General features: G+C 31.2%; 1 protein-coding gene across 8 annotated transcripts in view; it reads right to left on the bottom strand.

Moving 5' to 3' along the window:
• LOC119608152 (AP2-associated protein kinase 1) overlaps window positions 1-15,639 on the bottom strand; it is a 186,671-nt gene that overhangs the window by 8,966 nt on the left and 162,066 nt on the right. For 5 of the 8 annotated variants that reach the window (XM_037962497.1, XM_037962488.1, XM_037962481.1 and 2 more), the window contains exon 1: window positions 2,810-3,115. The exons of 1 other annotated variant lie outside the window; for it this stretch is intronic. The gene's annotated coding sequence lies outside the window, so the exon portion shown is untranslated. 2 more of the 8 variants (XM_037962474.1, XM_037962458.1) reach the window with 2 other exon arrangements.

The following is a 15,639-nucleotide window of genomic DNA, read 5'->3' on the forward strand; positions in this document are numbered from 1 at the left end:
ATTTTATTTCTGTTCTGCTCCTGTTGGCCCAACCAACAAGGTAATGAGTTGTTGTTTGAAATCTAATAATTGTTTTTTTTTTCCACTAAATATGTTGCAGTCTAAATTGTACTTTTTTTTTGTTTTTACCATTATTTGGCCATTAATTTATGAGGTCACATTTGTCGGCATTTTGTCTGTAGGCCTTAATAATATTTTCGTAGGGTTAACGCCTCTTTGTTTTCAAAAAGTAGTCCTTGATGTGATATAAACAAATATAATTTCATTTGGGGGTTTTTTGCTTTTGTTAATCGTTAACTTGTTAATGTTTGATTAAGGGTTTTTATTTTATTTTTATTTTTCATTTTATTTATTATATATTTTCTTTTGTTGTTGTCGTATTTTAGCACTTTATTTTGAACAAATTTGGTGTAGTGTGTTGTTCCATTTAGCTTATACTATTTTTTTTTTTTTTGGTTTTTGTTGCTGTTGTTTTTCTTTTTTGGATTATTTTATTTTTGAGTGTTGTTATTGTTGTTTGAAAAAGGAACACCCCATTTTTTATGATTTTTGTGATATGACACAACACAACACGCACATAAACACGCAATTATTATTGGGAAAACTGTCGTTGTTTTTCCACATTTTCCGCAAGCATCTTGGGGAAAACTAAACGAAACTACAAGTAGGAAAAAAACACCTAAACAAAAATAACAGGAAGCTCCCCTAAGAAAATCATACAAAATTTATGTATTTTACATTAAGTTTATCTCTCTCTATTTCTTTTTAGCTTTTATTGTATATCTCTCTTTGATTTTCGTTCTTATCAGTGATGCAGAGAAGTAATAGGAAAATGTACCAAGACTTTTGGGAAACGGTACTTTTTGGAAAATATTTTGAAAAAAAAAAAAAAATTATCATATAAGAGTGTTATGTATGTTATGCAATGTCGAATCTTATCATTATGGATCGATCCTTTAGATTAATGATTGATTCGATTAAGGGCCGATGCTCATAAATTTTGCCAAACAGATGTTATTGAAAAATTTGATGTCAATTTGGTACCAGGCGTGTATATTTTTCCCTCTGTGTATGGCTTTCATAAAGATCACTCTATGGGAGACCTATCGTGTCTTTTCATGCAACATTTTGGTAAAAGGAAAGTGTTGGTTCTAGATATTTCCAAAGGGATTGATAGAGTATGACATATTAACACTAATTACAATTGGTGTCGGTAAAAATTTCTTTCGATATTATTAGTTATTTCTCTATAGAAATTATAACGAGGGGTAACGCAAAGCAGCCATTTCTATTCATTTAATTATATGCCAAGCCCTTTGGAGATTAGTCCAATACGGATCGCTTAAACACAACTTGATTAAAATCTCTGAATGGAGTCGTATTAATAGATACGATTTTAACTCTCCCAAGACTCAATACATATGTAAACGCATGGCAGATAATGTTGAAGCATCCATCCGATCAACTACAATTCTCATGTGTACATACATATGTATGTATATAGGCCGAAGCTTCGAGATCTATTTTAAAGTTGTCAAGTACTACAGTGGAGTGCGAATGTATTCTTCAGTCACACCGTACGTGGAGCAAACTTCCTGTAGAACACTTTCGATATGAGAAGACTTAAATCAAATGTCTACGAATACTACTCCTTTCATCGTCAGTCCAACAAACTTTTTTTCTAATTGCAACACAATGCACATCATAAGTTGGGAACATGACCTGGATGCTGGTCCCATCAAAAAAACCGAGAGACCAGTGATTTAATGTAACCCAAAGAAAATAGTTTGAAGTTAAGTCGTAACGAGAACTTTAATAACAAAATTACCTGATGAAAGTCACAGATAACAATATTGAACGTGATAATGTTTCAATAATTCGATGGATTACTGAAGTAAACTTTTCTGGTACTAATTACAATATGACAGAGAATTGTACCAAAATACTTCACCCCTAGTTGCTCACTGAAAAACAATCTATAAAAAAGCTGAATTACTTTCACAACAACCTAAATGAAAACATACCGTTATTTACTTATTTTAGTACTAAGTTTTCTAAAAGCTTTTTAGTAATATTACTAAACACATACAAACATTACTAATTTCTTCTCTCGCTCTTTTGCAATTTCTCTTTTAATCACACAACTTTTCCGTTATTCACTCATTTTAAAGACACACACTCACTCTCCCTTTTCGCTGTTCTCATTTTTTGTGTGGCACTCTTTTTTTTTTTTGAAATTTTTCACATGAATGGTTAGTAGTTCCTTGCCCATATTATCATCATGGAATTGATTTTTCTATTTTTATACAATGTGTATTTTTTTAGTTGGTTATTCTTATGTTAAAGAATTTTTTATGTTGCAAACAAATTCTATGGCTCTTAGAGATTGTTTGTTTTTTTTAATATAAAATTAAGAGGGAGTGGGGGGAATGTAGGAAATTATTGGAAAAGAAAAAACTTAAATAAAAAATAGTTTGTTGTGATAGAAATACAACAAATGTGTCCGTCCGTTTGTCTGAGGTTGTGTGTGTTTTTGTTGTGTATGGTGGGACCCCTTAAATGCCGCTTTTTTATGTGCATGATTAAGAACATGATGATGATGCTTGGCAACCGTGTATTACTTTTTGTTGTTGTTGTTTTTATTTTATTATTAAATTTGTTTTCTTTTGTTGTTGTTATTTAATTTTCTTCCACTAATATTTAATGTGATCACCAAAAACAACAAAATTTTATTTATTTCCTCAAGATTTATGGCATTTTGGAAAATTTCTGATTTGAAAAATAAATTTTCGATTTCCACAAAACTCACTTATTTCATATTTTTCATTTCACGGTGGTTGTATATAATTTTCTTTTCATTTATTATTTTCTTTTCTTTTTTTTTTCTGCAAATTGGTCGGTTGTTGTTTTTTGTATTTTTTCGTGTTATACAGGAACTTTTTTGTTTGGAATACTTTAGCAGAAAACACTTTGAATACTTTTCGTTTCTTGTTATTTGTTTAATTTGAATTGCTTTCTTTGGAAATAATTTTGTTTACGTTTAATTTATTGTTTTTATTGAGTTATTTTGTTTTGTATTTATTTATTTATTTTAAATAATAAAAAAATAATTATAAAATAAATTTTTACAAAAAAATAAATTGCTTTTTTTATAAACGTCTCGTCTTTTTAACGTCAGCGCAGCAAAGACTATTTTACTTTTTAGTATCATTAATGAGAGAAGAAAAATACTTACACACACAAAGCTACATACACACAAAATTAGTTAAATTCAGCAAATTTTCTTACGTTCTCTATTTACTTTAGCAAAATAGTGTGGAAAAAGCTTTTAGTACTTTAAGCTTTTAATGTATAACAGTGATAGATAGTGAGTGGGTAGGGAAAGCTTTGAAGTTGTTGTATTGTTAAAATAACTTGGTCTAAGGAAAATAAAGGAATATTGTCATTGTCTTCACTAATTTATGTTACATTTGTATTTAAAAATAACCGTTATAAAGCTAGAACATTATTTGCACATATTAACCATAAAAAATTGATTTCAAGCACGGATTTAACATGTAGTTATAAAATGTTGCAATCGACTAACAATTTAAATAAATTAAAAGTTATTTAAATTTTATTTAAAATTTGAACAAATTTTAATGATTTTTTATCTTATCTTTGTTTCAAAATTACTTGGTTTCCAAAGTTTTGGTTTAATATACAAAATCTGGCAGCCTTGAATGCATGTTTACTTAGTAATGTAAAACACCAGAAAATTTTCAAACATCCACCATCATTGAGTGATAACTGTCTTATCTACTGGGTACTGTTTTATCTACATAAAACTGTGTTATCACAAACAGATTAAAATACTGTTTTATATGTTTAACCCATATTTAGTAATGCATGGATGTACTGTATAAACTGAAGAAATACTGTCTTATCGCCTTTAAAACGGTTTTAACAACATTTTTAACTCTACTGTTTTATCACAGCTGGATATATGATTAGAAAACTGTTTTAACAACATTGTAACTTATTTGTGAAAGTATGTTTGAATTGTACGTCCGATAAAAAGAAAATTGATATTTAAAAAACATCTACAATTTTAGTAGGTTAGGTTAGGTTAGGTTGATAAGAGGATGTATAGTACATCAAATCCGAAGAAATACATCTAGGCCACTATCGGGCCTGTTGTTTTCCTTTTCATGAAAAAAAAAAATTGTTCACTGAGTATATTATTTTTCAATGTTCAGAAACTCAGTTTCCTGGACGTAATTCCTGAGAATTTTCCAATCAGTTTTAGTCAGGAATGTTATTTCCGGAATAACATCGCTTTCAAGATACTTGGATCTAACTTCGACGAATGCTTGACAGTGCCAAAGAATGTGCTCCAGAGTTTCACTGTCCTCTACACATGCTCTACATTCTTTTGAATCCGCACGGCCAATTTTGTATAAATGTGCTCGTAATCCTGTGTGTCCACTAAGAATACGTACCATCATACTAACTTCAGACTTGCACATTTTGAGGAGATTTCTCGTCTTGTTCTCATCATGGTCACCCCATAGGATCTGTGGTTCTACTTACCGTTTCATTATTCCAAGAGGCCTTATGGGATTCTCTCACCCATACTTTTAATTCAGCTTTTGTTGCGTCGAATGGTTTTGCGTTCGTCAGGTTAACTACCTCGAGCTCTCTTCCCTTTAAAGCTATTACATTCGCCCTTTCGTTGCCGACTACTCCCGAGTGCCCTGGTACCCATATGATGTAAATCTTACCTCTGGGAGAGTATTCAGTTAAAGCTTTCTTACAATCCAATACGGTGTTAGATTTAATTCTATCACCTGATATCGCCCTAATTGCCTTCTGGATGTCGGTGAATATAATAAGGGCAGTGGGCGCCATATTTATTCTAATCTAATTTACACATTCCGTTATTGCTCGGACTTCTGCCTGGAAGCTTGTGTTATGATTAGGTAAACGGTAGTATATTTCTGTTTCTGGGTCTTAAATATAGAACCCCAGGCCCAATTTATCCCCCAATTCAGAGCCATCCGTATAACAACGGATTCCTACTCTAGTTTTCCGCTTGATCAAGACATTCTATCTGGGATCAGCGTTTCAAAGTTTCCGACATATTCTGTGTTTGGTATGCGATCAGGCACGTCCGATTTTTTACTGAAATTTCATACATAGTTATGGTTATAATGGTCCGATTTCAACCACTTTCAATAGATTTTGTTTGTAGTAGTGTAGTTTGATCCGTAGGTGGACAGGCAGATAGAAGTACGAACATAACTAAATCAATTAAAATTATTATTATCAATATTAAAATTATTGAACAGTCACGTAGTATCGAAGAGACTCCAAAGAGGCTTAGACTCAGGTATCTCATCAATGTTGGATATGAAGTAACTGCCAAGAAAGCAGTTTATCTTAGCGACTAGAGTAGGACATTCACAGAGAAGATGGAAGACCGTTTCTTCCTTTTCCCTGTCTTTGCGACAGCGAAAGTACTCATTAAAGGGGAGCCCAAGCTGACTTGCATATCTGTCAAGCACCCAGTATCCTATTAACTTACATGTGCCTAGCTTATTTCATCTATTTTCAGTCTTCTGATGTAAGAATCTGAGTCGCTACTGAAACGGGGTTGGAGATATCAAGAGCAGATCTCGTCCTGACAAGCTCATCTGCCCGTTCATTTCCATAATAGTCCCTATGCGTCGAGAACCAAACAAGTGTAATGTCAGACAGGCGACGCAGCTTTGACAGATTCTTCTTGCATTGTGTAACGGATAGAAAAGTGTGAACTGTTCGGTGTACTTTGAGGTTATTAACAAGGTATTACCAATATTTCTATTATAGGGGATCTATAGAAATAATAATATCCTAAACCATTTCTAAACAACAACTTCTCCAAATTGATAATATTCTTCATTTTATTGATCCTAAATTTTCACATCATATCTATAAAAGAACTGCTACATAAGATTTTGAACTTTGACCTCCAGTATTCTAGCTAAAAGAAAGTGATTATACAAAATAAAAGATACTGTACTGGCACACGTCCCTAGTAATAAATGTTGCAAAAGTTGGTGACAAAAAAACTACCAATTCCGTTTCGGCTGACAAAAGCAAAAAAAAAATTGCAGAAAGTAAATAATAATTCACAAAAACTCAAAATTCATATAAAACACATACCATTTTACTATCACACACACATTCATACAGACATACTTGCATTTTTACGCACATCATTTTCATAATAAAAAACATTGCTTATTAACAACCCTGCCACTGTTCTCCACTTCCCTTCCTTAGAAGTGAATATTATTCTTCGTTTCCTGTGCATTCTTGTGCTGTATCATCATTCGTATCATTTTCATTGTTCGTTGTTGTTTAAGTTGTCATCATTATTTATGAAATACGATTTGCTGTTGTGTTCTCCTTGCTGCTCATTCTGGCCGTTTAAAGGACACCCTGTGTAGTGGCGTGTGTCGAGTGTTTTGATTTGTAACGTTTGTCACTTTATTATTTGGCGATATATTATTACAGTAACATTAAGAGCAACAACAACAACAGCAAGTAATAAACAAACTAAATGGCTAACCAAACTTAAAGTATTATGTTGTTGTTGGTTTGGCTCGGTTTGGGGAGAGGGGGGATATAAAGTAATGGAATATAGAGCATAATTATGAATGGTCAAGAAAACTAGTTTTTTGTATAAGAGAAATGTAGTAAATGATTTAAGCATGTGTGTGTCTAAGCTTTAAAAAACCTATAAGATTTTATCATTTCCGGTTTTGTAAAAAAATAAATATCATTGTATTTTGGCGGGATTTTAGAGCTTAAACATTACGATATAGACTTTTTTAATAACATTTTTGTTATTTGTAATGGGAAATACTATAAAGAAATCTCATTTTGGATTGAATGAGAATCTATACGAAAGGACTATTAGGTCTTCAAGGAGTACTAATGAGTTTTATATAATATTAAACATCGAAATATTACATCATACCATCACGGCCTTGCTTAAATGAAAACTTATAACAAGGAAATTTCTTATTAATAAAGCCTTTTGGGAACTCTTAAAATTCAATTTTTATCACTTCTTTACCATCAGAGAATAAAAACAAAAGAAAAAACTCTTCTGCAATATCACCTCATCATCCACATCAGCTTTAACATCATTTGGGGTTTACATAATTACATGTCATCCAGACTGCGGGGGCAATCAAAATTTTATTTGTGCTAAATCACGGAGCTGAACTGAAGCGGAAGTGATTGAGGACTTATTGACAACACGCGTTTATATTTTGTTTACCACCAAACAACAACTAAAAACAAAAACATTCTACATTTTCATTGTACGTATGTATGTTTGTGTTAGAATTTGATTTAAAAATACGCGCGCGACAAAACTAACGCACAGGGTGCACAAGTCACGTGTCTTCCAACAGCAACAACAAATGGATGAACGAATGTACTGAGACATTAATGGACAATATCAAATCAAAAGGCATGAGAATGGGCCAAAATTGAATGTATAAAAGCAAATAATGACACGCCCACTTATCAAATGTACCAGCGTTACGTTTGTGTTTGTATATTTAGACGATTTATAGAACAAATAATGATAACATTTGAGTTTAATTGATTTATTTTTTATAAAAATTTTTTTGATTATTTAAAAATATAATGGATGCTAAATAATGATTTATTGACAATGCAAGAGTGGATTTTGTTAAATAATACTAATTGGTGAAAATTTAAAATAATTATGTCATGCTTCATAAGTGTTTTTGAAATAAAAATATATTTATTCCAAGTAGTTCAGTAAAAGACAGCGATATTTTTTGGATACCTCTAATTCTCAAAAGTCAAACATAATATTGGCAGTTTGTGTAAAGGAGTTTATTTTCATAAAACAAATATGAAATTACCTTTTTTAACATAAATACTCAATCTCAACATACAAACATCATGCCACACTATATGTCCTCATATATGAGTTTCTATAAATCAGTTCATATGTAAATAACATTAATGGGTCCCTGAGCTTAAAGCTCCGTGTTAATTTGTTTAAACGTTTCGTAATCAACTCCACATGTTATGGCAGTTGTTGCAAAAACACATACACACTCACTCACTCACCCACTTAAATACTAGCAAACCTTTATGCACACATATAAAATCTCAATTTAACATAAATATCCTTCGAAAAAATATAAAATATTTTGTCCTACAAGTGTTTGACAAGTTCAACCCTTTTCTGCTCAAGTAAAATTTAATTCTTTTATTTTCTACAAAAATTTTGATTTTTCATGTTTCCCTTCGTTGGAAAAAAGCAATTTGAATATTTTTCGTTTTTTTTTTTCTGGTTGAGACGCGTGTGTTTGTGTCTTTCCGTCATCATCGACACAATAAATGCTGTGAAGTGAAAAATTGTTTTACAGTTTGATTGTGAATCCTTTTTTCTCATTTTAATTTTTTTGGTTAATTCCCATGTATTGTGTTTTTGGTGCTTGTTGTACTGGTTTTGGTGGGATTGTTGTTTGCTTGGCTGGAGCTGTGGAAAAAAAACGAATCAATTTTGCATGTAGTTTCGTTGTTGGCTTAAAAACAGATTGTTGAACATTCAATAAGGAAGAGTAGACGGGAGTATGAGTGTTAAAAACACGCTTGGGAAAAAGAAATTATGTTTTTATTGATTTAACATATTTCAGACTTACAACATACATATTAAGACAATATAACTGTCAATTGTTCTTGTTAATATTAAACAAATTAACTAGATGATATATGTACAAAACTCTCGCTATTCAAAACTAGATTAGTGAACCAATTACTAGTTAATTTCTCATGCAAGTTTCTATAGACAGTAAAATATGGAATTTGATCAATTTGATGGTTGTTAGATTAAGAAAATAAAAGAAATTATTCGATGTGATTGTTTTTAAATTAAAAGTTTTTAAATTTTATTTGTATGAAAGAATTCTTAAAGAACATAATTTTTAATTTCGCTTTAAACATTTAACTTGAATACTCTACAATATGTGTCCACTTGACTGGCTTCATATTTTTTATACTTTACTTTCTTTGTACATTTAAGAGAATAATTTAACGAAAATACAAAAAATAATAAGTTTTCCATGAATATAATTATGCAAAATGTGTATTTTTGAAAAATAATCTTCTATTCTTCTTCCACTTAAGGACACGCTACACTTCCCTCTTTTTTTTAAATGATTACATTCATTTGTATAGTCTGTAGTCTAGTCTATAGTCTAGTCTATAGTCTAGTCTATAGTCTAGTCTATAGTCTAGTCTATAGTCTAGTCTAGTCTATAGTCTAGTCTATAGTCTAGTCTATAGTCTAGTCTATAGTCTAGTCTATAGTCTAGTCTATAGTCTAGTCTATAGTCTAGTCTATAGTCTAGTCTATAGTCTAGTCTATAGTCTAGTCTATAGTCTAGTCTATAGTCTAGTCTAGTCTAGTCTATAGTAGTATAGTCTATTAGTCTAGTCTATAGTCTAGTCTATAGTCTAGTCTATAGTCTAGTCTATAGTCTAGTCTATAGTCTAGTCTATAGTCTAGTCTATAGTCTAGTCTATAGTCTAGTCTATAGTCTAGTCTATAGTCTAGTCTATAGTCTAGTCTATAGTCTAGTCTATAGTCTAGTCTATAGTCTAGTCTATAGTCTAGTCTATAGTCTAGTCTATAGTCTAGTCTATAGTCTAGTCTATAGTCTAGTCTATAGTCTAGTCTATAGTCTAGTCTATAGTCTAGTCTATAGTCTAGTCTATAGTCTAGTCTATAGTCTAGTCTAGTCTAGTCTAGTCTAGTCTATAGTCTAGTCTATAGTCTAGTCTATAGTCTAGTCTATAGTCTAGTCTATAGTCTAGTCTATAGTCTAGTCTATAGTCTAGTCTATTAGTCTAGTCTAGTCTATAGTCTAGTCTATAGTCTAGTCTAAGTCTAGTCTATAGTCTAGTCTATAGTCTAGTCTATAGGTCTAGTCTATAGTCTAGTCTATAGTCTAGTCTATAGTCTAGTCTATAGTCTAGTCTATAGTCTAGTCTATAGTCTAGTCTATAGTCTAGTCTATAGTAGTCTCTAGTAGTCTATAGTCTAGTCTATAGTCTAGTCTATAGTCTAGTCTATAGTCTAGTCTATAGTCTAGTCTATAGTCTAGTCTATAGTCTAGTCTATAGTCTAGTCTATAGTCTAGTCTATAGTCTAGTCTATAGTCTAGTCTATAGTCTAGTCTATAGTTCTAGTCTATAGTCTAGTCTATAGTCTAGTCTATAGTCTAGTCTATAGTCTAGTCTATAGTCTAGTCTATAGTCTAGTCTATAGTCTAGTCTATAGTCTAGTCTATAGTCTAGTCTATAGTCTAGTCTATAGTCTAGTCTATAGTCTAGTCTATAGTCTAGGTCTATAGTCTAGTCTATAGTCTAGTCTATAGTCTAGTCTATAGTCTAGTCTATAGTCTAGTCTATAGTCTAGTCTATAGTCTAGTCTATAGTCTAGTCTATAGTCTAGTCTATAGTCTAGTCTATAGTCTAGTCTATAGTCTAGTCTATAGTCTAGTCTATAGTCTAGTCTATAGTCTAGTCTATAGTCTAGTCTATAGTCTAGTCTATAGTCTAGTCTATAGTCTAGTCTATAGTCTAGTCTATAGTCTAGTCTATAGTCTAGTCTATAGTCTAGTCTATAGTCTAGTCTATAGTCTAGTCTATAGTCTAGTCTATAGTCTAGTCTATAGTCTAGTCTATAGTCTAGTCTATAGTCTAGTCTATAGTCTAGTCTATAGTCTAGTCTATAGTCTAGTCTATAGTCTAGTCTATAGTCTAGTCTATAGTCTAGTCTATAGTCTAGTCTATAGTCTAGTCTATAGTCTAGTCTATAGTCTAGTCTATAGTCTAGTCTATAGTCTAGTCTATAGTCTAGTCTATAGTCTAGTCTATAGTCTAGTCTATAGTCTAGTCTATAGCTAGTCTATAGTCTAGTCTAGTCTAGTCTATAGTCTAGTCTATAGTCTAGTCTATAGTCTAGTCTATAGTCTAGTCTATAGTCTAGTCTATAGTCTAGTCTATAGTCTAGTCTATAGTCTAGTCTATAGTCTAGTCTATAGTCTAGTCTATAGTCTAGTCTATAGTCTAGTCTATAGTCTAGTCTATAGTCTAGTCTATAGTCTAGTCTATAGTCTAGTCTATAGTCTAGTCTATAGTCTAGTCTATAGTCTAGTCTATAGTCTAGTCTATAGTCTAGTCTATAGTCTAGTCTATAGTCTAGTCTATAGTCTAGTCTATAGTCTAGTCTATAGTCTAGTCTATAGTCTAGTCTATAGTCTAGTCTATAGTCTAGTCTATAGTCTAGTCTATAGTCTAGTCTATAGTCTAGTCTATAGTCTAGTCTATAGTCTAGTCTATAGTCTAGTCTATAGTCTAGTCTATAGTCTAGTCTATAGTCTAGTCTATAGTCTAGTCTATAGTCTAGTCTATAGTCTAGTCTATAGTCTAGTCTATAGTCTAGTCTATAGTCTAGTCTATAGTCTAGTCTATAGTCTAGTCTATAGTCTAGTCTATAGTCTAGTCTATAGTCTAGTCTATAGTCTAGTCTATAGTCTAGTCTATAGTCTAGTCTATAGTCTAGTCTATAGTCTAGTCTATAGTCTAGTCTATAGTCTAGTCTAGTAGTCTATAGTCTAGTCTATAGTCTAGTCTATAGTCTAGTCTATAGTCTAGTCTATAGTCTAGTCTATAGTCTAGTCTATAGTCTAGTCTATAGTCTAGTCTATAGTCTAGTCTATAGTCTAGTCTATAGTCTAGTCTATAGTCTAGTCTATAGTCTAGTCTATAGTCTAGTCTATAGTCTAGTCTATAGTCTAGTCTATAGTCTAGTCTATAGTCTAGTCTATAGTCTAGTCTATAGCCTAGTCTATTTTGTGTAAAATTTGAACCCTCTAGCTCTTTTCGTTCGGGCTCTATCGTGTTTTCAACAGACAGACGGATCAATGTGTTACAAAAGGAATAACAAAAACAATATACCCCTTATCTTTTTTGATACTGGGTATAAAAAACAACAAAACATTGGAAATCTTAATAGATTTTATTTTTAATTTTTTTTTTTGTTCACGACTGACCAAAAAAGAATATTGTTTTATATTTTAATAATTTTTTTATGAAGATTTTTTTTTGCTCCACTTAAAAATAATAATTTTCTTTAGTATTTTCTTTTTTTTCTCCTTAATTTGGCGACAATTGTCCGCGGTAGATGAAACTTGGGTGGTGGTGTTGATACATTATAAACCAAAGGAGATGTTAATAATTATTATTGTCCTGGTCTTTCATTTAGGTTGATTTTCTATTTATTTTAACTTTTATTTTTTTATAACAAGCTGTCGAAAGGATTTTTCACACTGTACCATAAAATTTGCATAATTTTTTTAAAGGCATCTTCAACTTCTTTTTTTTAATAAATTTTCCTACTAGTGATGGCAAAAAGCAGGTCCTTTACTCTGGGGGTAGGAAAAAAAAGGTGTTACTTCATCATAACAAGTTTTTTGGGGTAAAGAGCGTCTGACAAAAAGTTTTTAATTAATGTTGTTTAAGTGTAATAATAATTTCTATATTAATGCTATACCATCGTATAAAAAGAAAATATTGAAATAGCAGCAGATTTTTTATATTAAAATTAAATTTAATTTAAGGATTTTTTTTAGTTTAAATCAAGAGCTCTAAAGAAAATAAGAAAAATATGTAAATTTTTTCTTTGCAATATTTATACAAGTTCAATTATTGTTTATCTTCAAATTCAGTGCAAGTTTAATTTATTTAATCTCTAAGTATTTTCTATAAGTCTAAGAAATTTATATTTACATTTGCATTTATTTGTTTTTCTTCGTGCTGTCTTTACTTCTTTCCCTTGTTTTATTTTTCGAATTTTTTTTCTTGTAACAAATCAATCATTTAATTCAGTTTCGTTTTTTATTACAATATGGGAATAACATCAATATTGTTTGGGCTGTATTGCTATTGGTATTTTGTTGTTGGCTGGCTGACTGTTCCTTAAATATTTAACTATAATTGACTTTTTTTCTATTTCCCTTTCCGTTGTTTTCCTTTAAGCTTTCATGCAAAGTCTTAAGACATGAATGTTAGAATGTTTCACTATATGTCGTGGGTAAAATAACGGCTGTTGGTCTAAATAACATCTTGTCTAACAGAAGGTTTCCTTACTTTCAATATAAAAAATTATTTAAATGAAAAATTCTACAAAAGAGGAATATCCATGGGGTTTTCTTCTCTGCAACTTGTTGTTTTTATTTTTTCCTGCATATCCTCATGCTGAGTAGGATAACGTCCCCTTGTACTTGTATTATCCTTAAAATAACATGATTTTTTTTCGTTGGCTATACTGTTATTTTGTTTTAGTAAATTTATCTTACCTTTATTTTATCCTCTTGCAAGGCTTGATCTTTAATGCTTGCAATACATAGAATACAATTTCGCAGTTTGTTTAGCGAGTTAAGTTTAAGTAGTATGCAAATTTTTCCTGTTCATCTTCTTAAAAAAAAGAAAATAATAAAATGAGTTTATTTTCTTTTAAAATCACATTTACAGTCATTTGAGTAAAAGTGCGTGACATTAAAGTGTGGACATTAACATCCCTTAATAAAATAGAATATTATTTTTAATGAGCCTTTTGTAAGGATAAAATATTATTTGCTAAAATTGTTATATTTGTATATAAACCATTTTTATGTTTTCGTAATTTGATAGTTTGTTTCACACATCGTAAATACTGTTTCAAAAAAGTGAAGCGATTGGAGTATTCAATATTCCTTGCGAAAATGTCCATCTAGGTTTAAATTCCAATTTTTATACCCTTCACCTTCGTGAGAAGGATATATAAGTTTGACATTCCGTTAGTAATTTCAACAATATAATTATCCTACCCTATAAAGTATATATATTCTGGATCCTTGTAGAAGGCGGAGTCGATTAAACCATCTCCGTCTGTATCTCTGTCCGTCTGTCTGTCTGTTGAAATCAATTTTCTGAAGACTCAAATATCTTTTCACCTTTTTGGATATGCGATGTGTGGGCTTAATGTGAACTGTTCCATAACCATAGCCTATATGAAAGACTTTGTTTCCGTTTCGGACTTTTCCGCCCTAGAAACTTCTTCTTCAGGCAGGACTTGAAAGTATGGCTCCAGTCCAAGGCTTCAGCAACGGGACTTGTTCTCTAATCCACTTGGCTGAGTCCGTGCGCTAACAGTTGAATACCAACCAGCTGGGCTTAAATGAGCAGCCTGCAAATTGTGGTTTTATAGAGCCTTTCCTTAGCTCTACAATTTTGTTCAGGACTGCTGTCTGAATCATCTTTAGCTTTATGTCAGATCACATTTCCGTAGGGAATTTAGGTGGAATGATTCCAAGTCGGATGACTTCTGCAACATATATGTGTGATGGTTGAGAGTGCGAATGTGGCTTGTTTGCGGTTGCATTCGCAGGTTTCACTTCATGCGCGCCAGTTGCGGTGGAACTCGCTACCCGTTTCGGAGGGTTAGGCTTTTCTGGAGTTGAACCACCTGATATGCCTTTTTTCATTAGGAACCTCCTTCATCGGTTTTTGTTATATTTTAAGTGCCTCTGTCAGACATGCTTTCGAGAAGTTTCCTATTTAAAATCAGCAATATCTGTCCATAAAAAACGGAGATATGCGCAAAAATCCGAGCCAACCTCTGAAAATTTCATCAAAAAAGTAAATTTTTTGAATGCTTCGACAAAAAGGCAACAACAACGTTGCTTATTGGAAACAAGCGTATGTTTTTTGATGTGTGTTGGTTTCATTGCTTTGCATATTATTTTGTTTCGTTTGGCGTTGTTGTTTTGTTATTGCTAAATTAATAATAGAGTCGGGAAAAATTAAATAAATTTAAATTTTATAAAATTAATCTTTTAAATTGTGTTTAACATACAATTGTAATTCAAAAGAATTTTTTTCGGTTTTTTAAAGTTTAAGTTTATATTGATGTCAATTTCACTTTAAAGTTTATAGATTAATATTATCCAATTTTTCTATTCGCTGTACTATTTAGTTTATTAATCGCTTAACAAAGAGAAAATCTATTTTCCGTGTGAAAATATCCTGACCCTATCTTTAAACCATAATACCCAATGATACTTACAACAAGTTTTCAATTACATATCTTCATTTTCCAAATAATTAATACAGGTTTTTCTTATATCGCATAAATATTTTCTTAGAACTTAAAAGGTACCAATAGGTAACTCTAATAAAGGGTAAAAACTATAAACTACTACTACAGATCTATCATCATAAACATGTGATGGGAAAGTTTTTCTTTTTCTTTCCAACTTTAGAGATATCCTAAGATATCTCTTTGTAAAAAAAAAAACATAAAATAAATTAAAATTCACATAATCACTTTAGAAAAGAATGAATGAATCAATGAATTGTTGGAGTCTCATTAAGCAAAATGTTGCAAGCTTAATACATACTAAATAAATGTGAATACATGCGTATAAGTGTGTGATATGATAATGTTGATGTTACCTTATTTGTGGCAGACAATGTGGAGTTAGAATACAAAAATACTAGACAACAATAATAATA

This window comes from Lucilia sericata, unplaced genomic scaffold (genome assembly GCF_015586225.1).
Source record: "Lucilia sericata isolate MDLA Ls3-8-SP2 unplaced genomic scaffold, ASM1558622v1 Contig000021F_arrow, whole genome shotgun sequence".
Taxonomy (NCBI): domain Eukaryota; kingdom Metazoa; phylum Arthropoda; class Insecta; order Diptera; family Calliphoridae; genus Lucilia; species Lucilia sericata.